At 38.1% G+C, this 15,837-nt stretch overlaps 1 long non-coding RNA gene across 1 annotated transcript; it reads right to left on the minus strand.

The window, feature by feature from the left end:
* Positions 1–7,761: 7,761 nt before the first annotated feature.
* Positions 7,762–15,587, minus strand: LOC121524248. The gene is made up of 4 exons (XR_005993102.1): positions 15,524–15,587; positions 14,599–14,696; positions 9,903–9,961; positions 7,762–8,704 (listed from the first exon to the last, which is right to left on the minus strand). It is a non-coding gene; the product is annotated as an uncharacterized LOC121524248 (long non-coding RNA).
* Between the last annotated feature and the right edge of the window lie 250 nt (positions 15,588–15,837).

Genomic DNA, 15,837 nt, shown 5'->3' on the forward strand with positions numbered 1-15,837 from the left:
GTTATCAGTACAGGAGGAGAGGAGAGGGAGATTCAGACAGAGGGAAGAGGTAGATGCAGGAGGACAGAAGAGGTAGAAGTAGGAATTGAGAAGCAGTTGTAGCAGGAAAAGACGAGATAGATGCAGAAAGATGACAGTAAGATGCAGCAAGGGAGAAGAGGTAGATGCAGAGGAGAGTGTTGATATTTGTTATCAAAGGTGAGTTTGATCTGCTCTTAGATGTACCAACCTTCATTAAATATAGGTAGTGCTGATGTTGGTAGATGAAGCAGGTGTAACCAGGTAGATATTTATGTGTGGAGATCTGTGCAACTGATGGTTGTTGAGGTATGTAGATATTTAACGTGATGTGCTGAAGTTCAGACTAAGCATCAGAATGGGAAAGAGATGTGATTTAAGTGACTTTTATTGATTCATCAGGAAAAAACTCCCGTAAACATAGAATGGTAAATGTACCTGAGAAGGGTTCTTGCATGTTATAGTGGACTGAGAGGAGTGATATTCGGCCTCTCCCTCTCTGATATGTGGTGTTTGAGGGGATAAAAAGTACTAAATGGACTTTTCACCAAACTTACTCTTGAATGACAAGCCGTTTCACTTGCTGCACGGAGGGACTGCGTCAGAAAATGTTCACGAGTGAAAAGGCCAAGTTGGGGAAATAAATCACTGCCATATTATCACATAAACCCTAATAAGACACGAATAAAAAAAGTAATTTCAGGGGGGCGATCATCTGTGCCGACAGAAATTATTTAAACCACTTGAGGACTTGACGTTACAGAAAAGAGATTTTCTGAAGTATTTGTGTATTGATCTGAGGCTGAGCCTTATAGCAGTTTTAATACTCAATCAATACGTGTCAGGACTACTGTATGGGAGTGGGTGAGTAGGTGTCACATAGAGGTAATGAAAGGAAACACTGCTGTCAGATATGACCTTATTAACAGGCTGAGTTTAGAAAGGTCAGAATGTCTGCAGGTTATGAGTTAAGGTGTAATCATTAACTGAAGCAAAGCCTGCAGGGGAACCTTTATCACAAGATTTAATCATTTTAATAATGCATACTCTTGCCACATTTTCAGAAAAACATCAATTCTGCAGCTTTCGGCCTTGCATTGTGATACAAACTTCTGTATTAGTGCTTGCAAACTACTCTTAGCATGCACCTGAAGTATAAAAATATCAATCATATGATGTATTCCTTACCTTGCTCCTGTCCTTATTTGCCTCCAGTCCCCTGATATTGTGACTATATTGCACAGCTGAGTCTATCTTTGAAAGAATCAAGGCAATAAAAGGATTTATTTACTCTTATCTGAAGCAGACCCCCTACCAAAAAACTCCACACTGTAATACAAAACAAGACACTTTCACAAAAGGCTCCTGTTCCTGCCTCCTAGTGGGATTTTCTCCTTATATTGGTTTATTAAAAAGTCTCATTCCCTGTCGCTGTGCATTGTGCATTATTGCAGAAGATTTCTCGGAGGGATTTGTCTCCCATGAGCGGCTGGAGCCAAAGGAGGGAAGGAGGAGTGAAACTTCAGGTTGCTAAATCAGTTCTGTCCTTTGACCACTTCATAATAGAAAGCAATTACAGGCAGGCTTAGCAAGGGACTTTATTTTCCTGTTTTCTGTTACAGAAACACAGTTGCTCTGAATGTCTGATGTGTTTTCAAGAACAGTTTTCAATGTTTTGTTTCTTGGTGCTGGTTTGAAGGTTTCTTTCATAGCATCTTTGTGCAATGATGGTGTTTCTTCTTCTGTCAGCCAGATGTCTAAATATTTTGTCATTTTAGAGAGAAACAGACAGCTGTGTGTTTTCAGTTTTCAAAATGACATTCTCAAAGACACAGTTTTTACAGGCAGCATTACTTTAAAAACATGTTACTTTAAAGACCTTGGTAAGCAAATATAAGGCTGGATACTTACGCGCTACTTTTAAACAAGATCTTAGCTGCAATTTACTTCTCTAGACAGCACTTCACTGATCCTAGATCAGACTGGACACAGCCAGTAGTCCATCATGCACTGATCACCTTCATTGAGTGGCACCAATCACAGGCCCTCTTACACCCTCTCTTGTGCTACAGGATATAGTTTGCACTAGTTCAAGACCTGACATAGTACTATGGTCTGCCAAAGTACACTTTAGAGCTGACAGTTCCCTTTATCATCACATGCTAGCTACAAAGGTAATGTTACCATGTAGCTAGCTTATGAAGCAACGTGAGCTTTAGTAAACATAGCTCAAGCTAATGATGCTACAGAGTTAACATAGCTACATAGCTTACATAGCTAAGTTGGCTTTAGAAAATATAGCGTTAGCTTAAGTCGCTAACCCAGTACTGTTTGCAAAGTACTTTTTTATGTCAGAAAAATGCGGTTTTATTAGATTTGCAAAACTGTTAAAAGTGTAGGCTACAGCTACTTAGGTAATGCTACTACAGAAGCCAGTGTAGCTATTTAGTTTTAGCTAAAGCTAACGTAACTAAAGTGAGCCACTGTTCACATAACTACTTCTAAAATGGGTCGAGCATTAGCAAGTGTGCCATAATATAATGTAGCTAACATACCTGTTCTTGTTTAAGCTTTAGCTTTAGCTATATTAGTTGTATAGTTTATAAGTTAATGTAGCCTTGTTAGCTTTAGATTTAGCTAATAAGTTGCATTACCCTTGTAGCTTATGTAGGCTATGTTAGCTGAATTAGAGTTTTTGATGGAAGACAAGCTTTTTTCATATAAGCAGGCCATTTTCTCAGCTTTATTAAAAGCTTTGTTATTAGGTTTTGCAGGTCAGTGTTAACTTTTAATTGTAGGTATTCCAACCTTTCCCTCAAGTGAACTTTAGCAAACATAGCTAAAGCTTACATTGCTGCAGAGGTAACATTGCTATGTAGCTGAAGTAGTGAAAGTGGCTTCATCAAATGTAACATAAGCTTAAGTTGCCGACGTAGCTTTGTAAGCTTTAGCTTTAGCTATGTAGCTATTATTCAGCTTTATTGAAAGTTTTGTTATTTGGTTTTGCTGGTCAGGCAGGCTTTTGTGTTTTAATTGTAGGCATCCTAACCTTTCCCTAAAGTGAATTTTAGCAAACATAGCTCAAGCTAACATTGCTGCAGAGGTAATGTTGCTATGTAGCTAATAAAGCTAAATTGGCTGTATCAAATGAAGCATAAGCTTAAGTTGCTGATGTAGCTTTGTAAGCTTAAACTTGAGCTACGTGGTTATTATTCAGCTTTATTAAAAGTTTTGTTATCAGGTTTAACAGGTCAGGATTTTAACTTAATTTTTTTATCCTAACCCTGACTTCAACATTTACCCTAACCATAACCTTAAGTTTAATGTGATATTATTAAGTTTTTGTGTCGTTCTTTCCTGACATAGGTGGTAACAAAATATGCAATATGATTTGTTTCTGATATGACCACAGAAGGGAGCTAAATCATCCAAACTCTGAAGTTAATATCTTTAAAGGTCTAAAGGTTTTGTCTAATGGCTTATGGTACTTCCAAAGAGTGATGTTTCATAGTAGACAAAGTTTGTGGTTGCTGTTGTTTAAGTTACAGAAAGCTGCCCAGATTTATTTTTTTAGATTTGATTTGGGCTTTTTTGCCTTTATTTTGATAGATTGGTGGATTGAGTTAAAAACTGAGGCAAGAGCAGGGAATGATGTGCAGAAAGAAGGCAGAAACAAGACTTGGACCCAGGTGGCTCACTTCAAAGATAATAATCTCTGTACATGGGAGCATAACCACTTGTCCAGACAATGACACTGATTTTTTCTCGACCTCTATTAAGACTGTGTTTAATAGACAGAGAGACCTGAATTTGGGGATGCCACTAGACACTTCAGGGCGATTATCTTTAACACAAACTGTCACATTTGGAAAGACACCTTGGGTGGCCTTATGTGTAGCACCTGTCAGTAGCTTAGAGAGTATAATAGTCATTAACAATGAGGTGATAACTCCAGCTGGCATTGTCTTAAACTCTGCCACTCCTGCTGTTATAATTTCTAACCCTTGCTGTGTTGTATAAATATTTTTGAGACATGCCTGGGGTTCAGATTCAGGCATGAGTGACTTCTAGTGGAGGAACCTTTTATAAAATCATGATGATGTAAGGTGACCCTGTTGCATCCTGAACAAAGATAAAGAGTTTAGAAAAGTGAAACAAGCCTCTTGAGTTGTATGACAGCTACCTCTGTGTCTCCGACAAGGTGTGATGGATGGTGTGAGCCCCTCACAGCGGGTCTTTCACACAAGTTTTCCATGGTGATGGCTGGCGAGGGGATGTGAAGAGCCATCATGTTGGGATGAAGGTCATTTTGAAGCATCTAATTCACCGTGTGAAACAAACTCTTGTCAACATAAAAACAGGGAATAAAGACATCAGTGCTGAGACCTGCAGTATGAACCACTTATCAAAGATTGAGTCCGCAGGAAACGAGTAACACCTGCACATCTTCCACACAACACCTACATGCTTCACTTTCTAGGTTACGCCTCTTGAACTCAAACACACACTTTACCTGAATGGCCCATTCTCTGTGAAACCACAAAGCTGCAATATAAATAGAGACGATCGTAGTATTCAGTCCCAACAGAGGTCTCAGTCCAAATATAACCTGCAATTTGGTCCCTTGGAAATATCTGTTATCGCAGCCTTTTATTGTCCTTGGACTGTTTCCATGAATAAAGCCTTTCTTTCCTCTCTTTTCAAGCCAGGATGACTGGGATCTGCGCCCTTCATGTAAATATCCCCCCATGACGTGGTTTCAGAACAAAGAGGAACCATATCTGGTGAGGCGCCCTCGCTCCCTGCCTCGGGTTGAGACATTCCCAATGGGGCCAATCTATCACCACGTGATTTATAGGCTTTACAGAGAGTGGGTGTAACAGGGATAGAGAGGACGTGAGGGTGTAAGAGGAAACTAAGGTGGATAAAGGGAAAGAGAAGTAGGAAAATACTGGAAGAGGCAAAGAAGGGATCAAAAATCTGGAAGCCATACACATGGCAAGAGCGACAGTGTTCATTCTGGAAGCTATTTTAGATTTAGTCTTAATTTGAGTCTTTAGGTGAAAGGTTGTGCCACCCTTGGCAGCAACAACTGTAAGCAAGTGTTTAAGATAATTGACAATGAGTATTTTGCTGTGACAAAATTTTGGACCACTCATCTCAGTAGAATTGTTTAAATTCCTTCACGTGGAGGGGTTTCTAGCATTAATGGCCAGTTTAAGATTCAAGTCCAGAGTATGACCAGACCACTCCAAAACCTTCATTTTGGTTTTTTCTTTTCAGCCACTCAGAGGTGGACTTACTGGTGTGTTTTCGGTCATTGTCCTGCTGCATAACCAAAGTATGCTTGAGCTTGAGGTCACAAACTGATGGCTGGACATTCTCCAGACCACCACACTACCACCACCATGTTTGACTGTTGGTATGATGATCTTTGCCGTAACAGGGCACCACTTTCCATAAAGTTCAACCTCTGTCTTATTAGTCCAGAGAATATTTTCCCAAAAGTCTTGGGAAAAGACTTGAGACGAGCGTTTGCGTTCTTTATGGTCAGCAGTGGTCTCTTTCTTATTGTTGAATAATGAACACCAACCTTAACTGAGTCAAGTGAGGCCTGCAGGTCTTTAGATGTTCTTATGTGACCTCCTGGAGGAGTCATCCATGTGCTCTTGGAGTGGCCATCCACTCCTGGGAGGGTTCACCACTTTTCAAAGTTTTCCCCATTTGTGGATAATGGCTCTCACCATGGTTTCCTGGAGTCCCAAAGCCTTAGGAATGTCTTTGTAACCCTTTCAATACTGATAGATGTCAGTGACTTTGTTTCTCATGTGTTCTTGAATTTCTTTTGATCACAGCATGACATGTGAGATCTTTTAACCTACTTCATGTCTATTAAAGGGATTTCTTGATTTAACAGGTCAACTGGCAGTAATAAGGTGTGGCTAGAAAAAATGAACTCAGCTTTCCAAAAAAATGTGGTAAATCAGTCAATTCATTCATTCATTCATTCATTCATTCAGATTTCAAATAGGACCAGGTAGGTTTGGATGGCTTTTGTCTTACATATGAACATACATGTGCTCATCCCTCTCTCTCACCTCTGCTTATATAAAGTGGGCATAGGTAAATATAACAGATTTTGCATTTTCAACAGCATTAACATTGTGATATAGAAATGTTTGGGGAACTAAACATACTTTTTGTCAGAGTTTTTATCATCAATTATCTTTTTGTTGCGTGTTATAGTCTCATCTTCCTCATAGGAAAAATACAATTGATGTAATTCTTCCTATGTGTGGTTTTCCATGACTTTGTTTCACATCAGAGACTAAAAAAAAGTTTCAACTGATATTGCTGCAGGCAAAATGCATTTTTGATGTCATTTTAATGACGTTTAAGTGTTGACAGGGCTTGATGAGATTTGTTGCAACAATTAAAGAGCAGTTTTAATTCGAAATGTGTCTTAAGTGCACTAAAAGGGCTTCAAAGGACAGCATAATAGGCTGGATTTGTTTGTTGAGATATGATGTGCACAATCAGTGAAAAGGTGTGTGTTGTTTTTATGTGAGAGAACTGATGAGTCGATTAATGTTAGATATGTGTAAAAGTGTAAATGTCTCAGTCGAACAATCAAATGGTAAAGTAAACCATTCCATAATCCTTACAGTGTTAGTAATTATAGAAACTGGCTGCATAAAATTGTGTATTACATTCCATGGTGGTGCATTAATATGTACAATGAGCTGATTTTGGTTTCAGGGCTTCACTACTGTGGTCCTTCATCCATTAATTGACCTCATTCTAAATAAATGCTTTGACAAAATGTGTCATATCTGGGAGAAACACACACTTTGATGTTAGGCCTGATTCAAAACTGATTTCAGAACCCACTTCAGGCCATTACTGAAGAATTTGTGCGATGATTATAACAAAATGTCATTCTCATATTGAATCAAATAACTAGATATCTATAAATGTCCATCCATCCTGTTGTCGATAGCCTCATAACTCAAGTTTGCCTGAGGGACTTTCTTCAGATTCTGCTCAAACTTTCACTCTGACTCAAAGATGGACTGATATTGTGGGTTGAAGGGCAAAGGTCACGTGTACCGTAACTTTGAGTCTGCCACAGCGCTCCTGTAGCACCTAGAAGACATTTCACCCACGTCCACATGGGCTGATCTAGAGGTCAAAGATTAAAAACAAAACCAACGCAGGAGTGCAAGAAACCTGAAGTTCCTAAGTCTTTGCTTGAGGCTGGATCCCAAAAATGTTACAGCCCTCACTGAAGAAACATGCTTAAAGCCTGGTTCAAACTACTGGCTTGGTTAAGTTTATTTCAAAACTGTATTAGGGATGTTTCATAACTCAGTTTATTGATTATATTAGGAGTAACAGTTTGTATTAATGAAATATCTAGGGGAAAGACTGATTTGATTGGCAGGTGGGCCATTGCTTATAGCCTTAGTTCCCCCTCTTTGCTGCTCTAGATTCTGAATCTTTCAGTATCTCAGGATTCTGGGGTCAGGCGTTGATTTAGAATCCATTTTTTACCGATTTACAATCCCTACTTGTTACAAAGAGGGGTTTGCTTCAAGATCCACTTGTCTTGGTACTAAGGAGCTGTAATTTAGAATTTGAAATTAAAACGCATATCAGGTGTTTGAGGCAATGGGGCTTTTAGCCAGTATTTGTAGTGTTTAATCAGCTGATAACAACAATGTAAACACACGAAGACAAACCTAAAATAAAGACATTTATTTGCGCTTAAGTTGCAAAATAGTTCATTGTGAAACTTTCAGACTGCCTGACTGCTGGAGCATCATGTCTCACGCACCTGGTTCTCACCTCCCACATATGGAGATCCTAGGGAATAGAGGACTTGCCTATTTTTTCTGTGTGCTATGTGTGGTTATCAACCAGAATATGCACACAGAAAAATGACTATCAGCACAGTTAATGAGTCAGGTCTACATAATTCCAGTGGAAAATTAAGTTGAAAATATCAGCACTGTGATGCTAAAACTCGTCTCTGTTGAAAAGAGATTCAGGATGAAGTCAAGTACTTTTAAAATTCAGAATAACAGAAATTAATATCTGAGGTTCTAACATGAATTAAATGTTTTCCAGCACCTCTAATAGAGATAACATTTCTAACATGTTGACTGCCATCATCCTCTTCAGTGACCGAGTGACATCACTGAGACGATAATAACTGATGTTATTAAAGTCTATACATAGAAATATTCAATTACAATTATTATAAAAAGTCAAAATAACTCATTTTTCACTTATTTAAATATTCCAAGTTTGATCATGTGAAACTAAAAAGAAACTTTTCCCCAGCTAAAATCATAACAAAAAGTTATTGAAATATCCTGCATGCACTTAGTATAGCTGTCTATAATCTGTCGCCTGCCAATTCTGACCTCACAGACAGAGTTCAGACCGCCCCTGTCATTGTGACTCAGAATGATGATGGCGAGGCTATCAGTTCCTGTCAGGCCACACAGTCCAGCCCGTCTCCACTAAATCCCAGTCAATCACTCGCCTCTGTATCGCACCCTCCCAGATGGCAGTCACCACCTCAGCGCTGTCTCAATCCATCATACGGCTGATTCCACGAGGCGGTCGGTGTTAAAGGTGTGTCCGGGCGGGCTTTTAACCACTCCGCAAACCCACAAATCTGCCAGAGAAAAGGTTAGAGGTTAGACTGCCTGGAGCTACTGATCTTTGACCCAACCTAGTTCACTGACCATTACTCATAACTACAGCTCACCAGGCTATATCACCTCTCCTCACCCCTGATGCTACATCCCCTCTCAGCAATGCCTGTCTGTCCTTCTAAACGCCTGTATACACTGCAGCAACCACCCACATATAAACTCAGCACACTCAGACAATGACAGTTCAACTGATATACTGGGCTCTGGCTGTAAGTTTACAAGTTATTAAAGACAGAAAAAAAACAAAATAGTTTCACTGATATTACTGAAAGAAGCACATTTATTTTCATTTTTAACCACTAGACATTTAGTTGTAGAATGGTTGCCATTTTCAACTGTCAAAGCTGCAGAAAATTTTCTGATATTATTAGTTTGAAGGCAATTTTATTCAACATGGGAGTGCCTCATGTATGTGGGAGTCCAGGTTCAAGTCTGGCCTGAGGCTCCTTTCTCACATGTCATTCTATACCTTGCCCCAGAATATGTTTGGCTCTTGTTTGGAATTCAGAACTCTATTCAATAAAATCTATGCTCCATAAGGTGTTTTTAAACAGGAAACTGATTTTACAGATAAATTTCACCTCAAAAGGGAAAAATCTGCAATTAGGCATGCATCCATGAAACACAAAACAGGGGTTTACTGTTGATACGATACACCTTGTGGTGTCAAGTTTCAGTGTTGACATCTCAGTGTTAAACGTGTCACAGCTGATTCAACACCCAAAGTTTAATTTCAACTCCCTTCTGAGTCAAATCGACTTCATTGTTGGATTGTTTGAAAGAGCCGATCCATTCAGGGTAAGTCCAACTCAGTAGTCATCAGAGCTTGGCTTTGCCTAGCACTGCCATTTGTAATCTGGGAATATGCAGGCAGTTTTCTCACGATGCCTTTTGGCAGAGGTTTTCAACGTGTTAATGTGTCTTGACGTGTACAGTGATGACTACTGGGAATCCTTTTCTCATGTTTCTGATTGATTGTTTTGTTTTTTTATGCTAAACACTTTTGCAAAGTCCTTCACTGAGTTTGTCGCTTCCAGATTTTGGGGTTTGCAGGGTGAATTTATAAAGACAATATAAAAAAATCAGTCCACCTGAAGGGGCCCTCCCTTGCAATGAATTTGATTCTTTACCTTGTTTTAACATAGATGCTTCACTTACCTTATGTGAATTGGAAAATTAAGGAAATATTGAGGGTCAGTGATGTGCATCAATCCGTTCTGTTGGAAATGTTTGAAATTAACACCTTTAGTGATAGAGAAATGGTATTAGAGGAAGTATACTTCAATACACTAAATAATACTTCAATGATAAAACAACACTCTGAGAGTTAAAATCTAACACTTTTAGAGAACTGAAGAGCTGTGATAAATACAAAATGTTAAATTTAGCAAATTATCACCTTTGTTAAAAATAATTTTAACACTCTTCAGAGTTTATTAACCTGTTGTGTTAAGTTTTAACTTCTCTATACGGTGTGAGCAAGTGTTACATTTTTACTGTACTAAGAGTTCATTTAACTCTGAAGTTCTAACATTACAGCAATAGTTAAAGTCCCTGTAAAGTGAAAATAGATCTGTATTTAGGTTTGTTTAATGACAGGTCACTGTGTTATGAACCCCCAGGTCAAATTTCAGTCAAATAAAACATCTCTATGTTTATAAAATTAAGGCTCAAAATCATGAAAAATGAGGCAGTAAAATCTGCTCCAGGATGATGTGGGTGTGTCTGTTGAGTGAGATGAAGCCACGCCCACTCAGGAGAAATACAATCTTCTCAAATAAAAAATAAATGCTTCAGTCTGAACTGGAAAGCACTCACTCCATTATCCTGCCTCTTTACCTTTTGTTGACCCTAGAAGAAGAGACAAGGTCCATTTTCTGGCTCAAATCTCTGTTATGATGCTTTAAATAATCCATCGACCACTGTGGCTGATAGATTTGGCAAATTTACTTCACAATGAACAAAAAAACAGCATTTAACTGACTGTTAACTTCCACATATTAGCTCCACCCAACTTAAACCACGCCAAGAAAGAGGTGAAAAACTTTCTAATGGTCTAAAGTGTTTTCATTAGTTTACAGCAACCATATTTCAACATATCTGGTGTGATAAGACACAAATTTTGGATTTTATTTTGCAGGGTCTTTAATTTAACACCACTTCCGGCTTGGGCCAAATACAATTGGCTGCAGTGTTGAATTGAACTCTTTAGGTGTAACTTTCTCAAAGCAGAATGTTTTGTGTAGAAACTGGCCTTAAGATAACTCATCTGCTATGCATCACAAAAAGATTTCTTATTACACTCATACAGCCAGTTGCTACTGATTTTGTCCAAATATAAAAAAATGGTCTAGCATTGCAGTATTAACTTGATGCACAAAGACAGATGGAAGTTTCTCTAGACTTTTTGTAGTCTACAGGCATCTTTCTATGCTTTTTCTTCCTCTGATTAGATGAACAGATATACTACCAGCAATGCAGCATATTTGTGAAGCCTAATCTCTTAAAATCAAGCCATAAGTCCTAAAATCAATTCAGACATCCAGTGTGTTAAATGTGCCTGTTTAGACACACCTTCATACATAAATCCATGTATGCATTAATTACATAGGTTTTTCATCATGCTTCATATTATTAACCCCAATATGAGGTTGCCTTTCTCTGACCTTAGGCCATTTGTTATAATAATAAACAACCACCTTAACCCTGTTGTCACCATCCTTCCCCCTGTCCCAGTTCACCTCACAAATATCTTTGGACTAGTGCCTGCTTACAAACACAGGAAGTAAATCATCTGTGAGTGAATAAGGTTGGGGACGGATGGCCTTTCAACTTTCTTTGACCTTTTTTTGTGAAGGGTTGTTGTAAGAGCGTCCTCAGGGAACTCGACGCCCTCCGAGCATGAATTAAATAGACTTCCATAATAAGAGGGGATACGGAGGGAAGGGGGAATTTTATTATTAATTAGATTAGAAAGTTTTATGTGCATCAGCAAATTCTCTGTGTTCCTGTCGTCTCATTAATGTCCAGCTTTTTCAGCAACTTCCTCTTTATGCTTGGAGTTTGTATAGCCTTGTTTTATAGTGAAAAGTTAAGTTATACCAAAGTTTAAATGTATTTTGTCAGTTTGAGAGGTGTTTTGTGCACTGAAGCTGATTAAGACATGCACATAGTCTCCAGAGGTAAACCTTATATGCCTTCCTCTCAATAGATTTTCAATTCAGCAGTAAATTTAAGGAATCTGTGCTGCTTGAGGACAGGTTGAATCCATTATTTATATAGTAAAGCCTATATGTGGGTGCATTAGTCTCTAATATGGAAGGATGTGATGGGTATATATGGTGAGATGAGAGGGCCAATTTTTAATCAAGTCATAAAAATGACAAAGTATTTAAATCTTAATTATAATACAAGTTCAGTTAAGTCCAGGTTAGTCCAGGTAAGTTCAGTTCTTACAATATATATGCACACAGGGTTATATCTTCCTCCCAAATGGTGTTAAAAGAAATCCAGTACACCTTGTGTGTCCTAGCCCAGAAATTTTGGAGGTTTAACAGTTTGTTTCTTGTGTTTCAGCATATTTCTATACACTTATTTATCATGAAATTTAGTTTCTTTTTGTAAGGGAGAAAAAAGAATGTTTTTATGTAAGTCAGCCTTTCCCAATCTTCAATATGCTGCAGCCCAGTTTGAGACCTGAAAATCTTCTGGGACCTTCCTGAAACCAGAACATGCGACTCAAATATCTACTTGTTATTAATCACACTTTTCTTTTATAATCAGGGAAATTTCTGTGCAAATGCTTTGCTTCCAGATACACTGACATTGCTCAGAAAGTGCTATTGGGGTCAAAAAGTTTTTTTCAAATATTTATATCTGCAAACTGACTCTGAGGCCCACCAAACTCTTCCCAAGTAGCATTAATGGCTCCAAAGAGTGATAAATGCTTTCAATTGTGAAGCATGCAGCATAGTAGAATGTTTAACCTTGTGTCACCAGTTAATCCAATACCAGATAAACTGTGACACCATTTGTATACAGTACACAATATAAAGGATTAAAAGACGACATGAGTTTAAATTTCTGTCTTTTGTTGCCCCTGAGGCCAAAAATAATATGTAATCAAGTATATTTGGTCATTCAACACGTTTTATTTTCTTTCATTTTAATTTCTATGAATTTTAGTTATTGGAAATGACCTTTCACAGCCCACCTGCAGAACTGCTTGGGCCCCTAGCCAACACTTTGGGAAACAACGATTTAAAAAAAAAAAAAAAAAAAGCCTTAAAGCTTTTCTTTCCTCTCCCACATAAATTTGGATCACTAGTGCCATCACGCAGTCTAATAATGCCAATGCAAAAATGACAGAGAAGTTTTCCATTTTACTTTTGATTATCCAGATTTTAGGTAATATGGAATTTACCTTAAAATGATATGTTTTGATCCTGCAATTGGACATATGATATTTTTTGCACAGCTGAAACATTTTTGGCATTGTAGTCTGTGCTGCTCACTCTCTTTCTTTGTAAATGTGCATGGGCAGAAAATGGTTTAAATTACTCCCGTTTTGGTTACCTGTGACGGTTCCCTGACACAACAGAAATCCTCACAAAATAACCACCTTCTTTGCAATGTAGTTATTTTTAGATCACGCTGTAACCAGAGTAAAAGGCCACTAAATATTGGGCCTTACTGTCAGAACCGTAATAATAATAGAAGAACCAGGTAAGAAACACAAATGATTGATAGAACGATGTGAAATTACCCAAATGAAAAATGTAAAATAAGGAAAAATCCCTAGAGGGGTTTATTTTACGTAAAGCCAATATTTTTACTCCCTCTCTGTATTTACTAGTGTGCTATGGTGGCTGCTGTGGTCAAAAGTAACAATGAGGCAGTTTCGTTCATGGTGTGTGGAAATGCTAAATTAAGTGCGTCATTAAACGAATGTAGTTGGCATGACTGTAGCGCAGCGAACTAGCAAAACTTTGGAAAACAAGCCGTTTGCGAAATAGAAATTTTGCTCTGTTGTAGCTGTCTTGCCGAAGTATACTGCATTTTATAATGTAAAAACAGGTAAAACTAGTTCAGTTCGTTCCCTTTGTTCTTATGGGTAACGGCTAACTTTTTAGCCTAGCTTCCTGAATGCTAACTTTCCAGTAAGCTAGCAGAGACGGAGACGGACGTGAGGAGACCCGGAGGCAACTTCTATGACAGCAACAAGTGCAACGGGACGTTTAACGACTTGGACTTGGATAACAACCAGCTTCGCACGTCAAGACAGACCATCTTGAAGAACCGAGTAAAAGTAGAAGTGAGTGTGTATTTGTGTCTGTCTGTCCGTTAGCGTACTTGTCAGATATAACGTTCCTTTTGTTGCTGCTAGCTGAAATGACATAGCCAGGAGTGACAGGACCTATTTGAAGGTATTTTAATTTCTTATTATTTCATATTTCATTATAGCTTTTATCTTTCTTTTCATTGTGTACTCTTCTGTGGAGAATGTTTGATTTTTTTTGTGAATAACAGTCCTTGTTCTGTTTTCAGACTGAACAGTATCATTGGTATTTTATAGAAGGAACATAGCGTTGAAGCAGTGTGCAGGTCATGTAAATCATACATGCATCAGGCTTATACGATGTGGACACGTTATGGACAAATTAGTTTTCATTACTAAACTATTTTGAATGACTCACTGTGGTATGCTTGTACTCCAGTAGAAAGTATAGTGTACTTTAGCTGTGTACTGTATGTAAAATACAAACATTTTTTTTTGCTTATTCTCTTGGTGCTGAAATGGCAGGAATTTGATCAAACTAAATTCATTTGTTTTGTTTTTTGATAATCAGATTACCTTGGCTTGATATCTAGTTAAATGGCATGTTGGTGACACAAGGAAGTAGATGACCCAGAAGCAGACTCAGAAACCGACGATAAGTTGAAGGACTTAACCTATAAAAAAAGGAAAATGGTACAGAAACAAAAAAAAAATCACTTTCTAGATTTTAATTTTAAAAAATCGGTAAAACTGAGAGGCTGAAATACAAACTAAAATTGTAGAAAGTACAAAGACGTTCTGAAGGTTTCATGTCGCCATCCCTCTAACCTAGCAAGTTCTTGATTATAGATCTTCATCAGGTGTGCTGCATCAAATGAGGTGATTGGAGGCAGGAGTGCTGCCTGCAAGTCATATTGAGCCTTGTCCTGGTTTTTAAAACCAGAGATTTGACCTCATCTATATTAAAAATAATCCTGTCCACATAACAGGATGAAAGTGGCAAAAACAGGCGGTTAAAGGGTGAAAAGCAGTTTAAAAGTGTTTCACAAATTGTTTGAAGTGGCAAATGTGAGTAATAAAATGGTGGAAAGTGGTGAGAGAGTGGCAAAAATTGGTTAAAAGTGGCAAAAAAGAGGTCTAAAAGGGATTAGCAGCAAATAGGGGTTAACAAAATGAAAAAGTGTCACAAGTGGACAATAGAAAAGTGAAAAGCAGTTGAAAGTGGCAAAAATTGATTAAATAAAACAAAAATGGGCTTTAAGTGGCAAAAAAAGGCTAAGAGTGACAAAATGGGCAGTAGCAGTGGTGAACTCTTAAAAAGCTGCAAATATCAGTAGCTAAAGTAGTGAAAAGGTTTAAATGTAGCTAAAATGGTCTAAAAAGTGGCGGATTTGGTTTAATGTGGAAATAAATTTGGCAAAATGGGTGGAACCAGTGATAAAAAGGGTTTAAAAATGGCATGAATAAATTATTTGAACACCAGAACCTAATGATTGCTTACCCCATATTTCAGCTCAAAAATGAAGTCATTGTTATCCGGACGCTAACAGCATTGCTACTGATCCAACACACCTGCATTGATGCTATCAATAGATCACTTCTGGGAAGTGCCCACGTACTGGGTTTTCCAGGGGCCGAGCCAATTCTGTGGGCAGGCCTGGTGACATTATGTGCATAAACCTCCATTTTCCCTGTCTGCATGTAAATGCGGTAAACAGACTTTCCAAAAATCTTCACCCCAGAAGAAGTTTTCCAAAAAGTGCATTTTCAAGGACCTAAAATGCTTTTTGCATGCATGCGGAAGGTCAAAACTGC

Source organism: Cheilinus undulatus, linkage group 16 (genome assembly GCF_018320785.1).
Source record: "Cheilinus undulatus linkage group 16, ASM1832078v1, whole genome shotgun sequence".
NCBI lineage: Eukaryota > Metazoa > Chordata > Actinopteri > Labriformes > Labridae > Cheilinus > Cheilinus undulatus.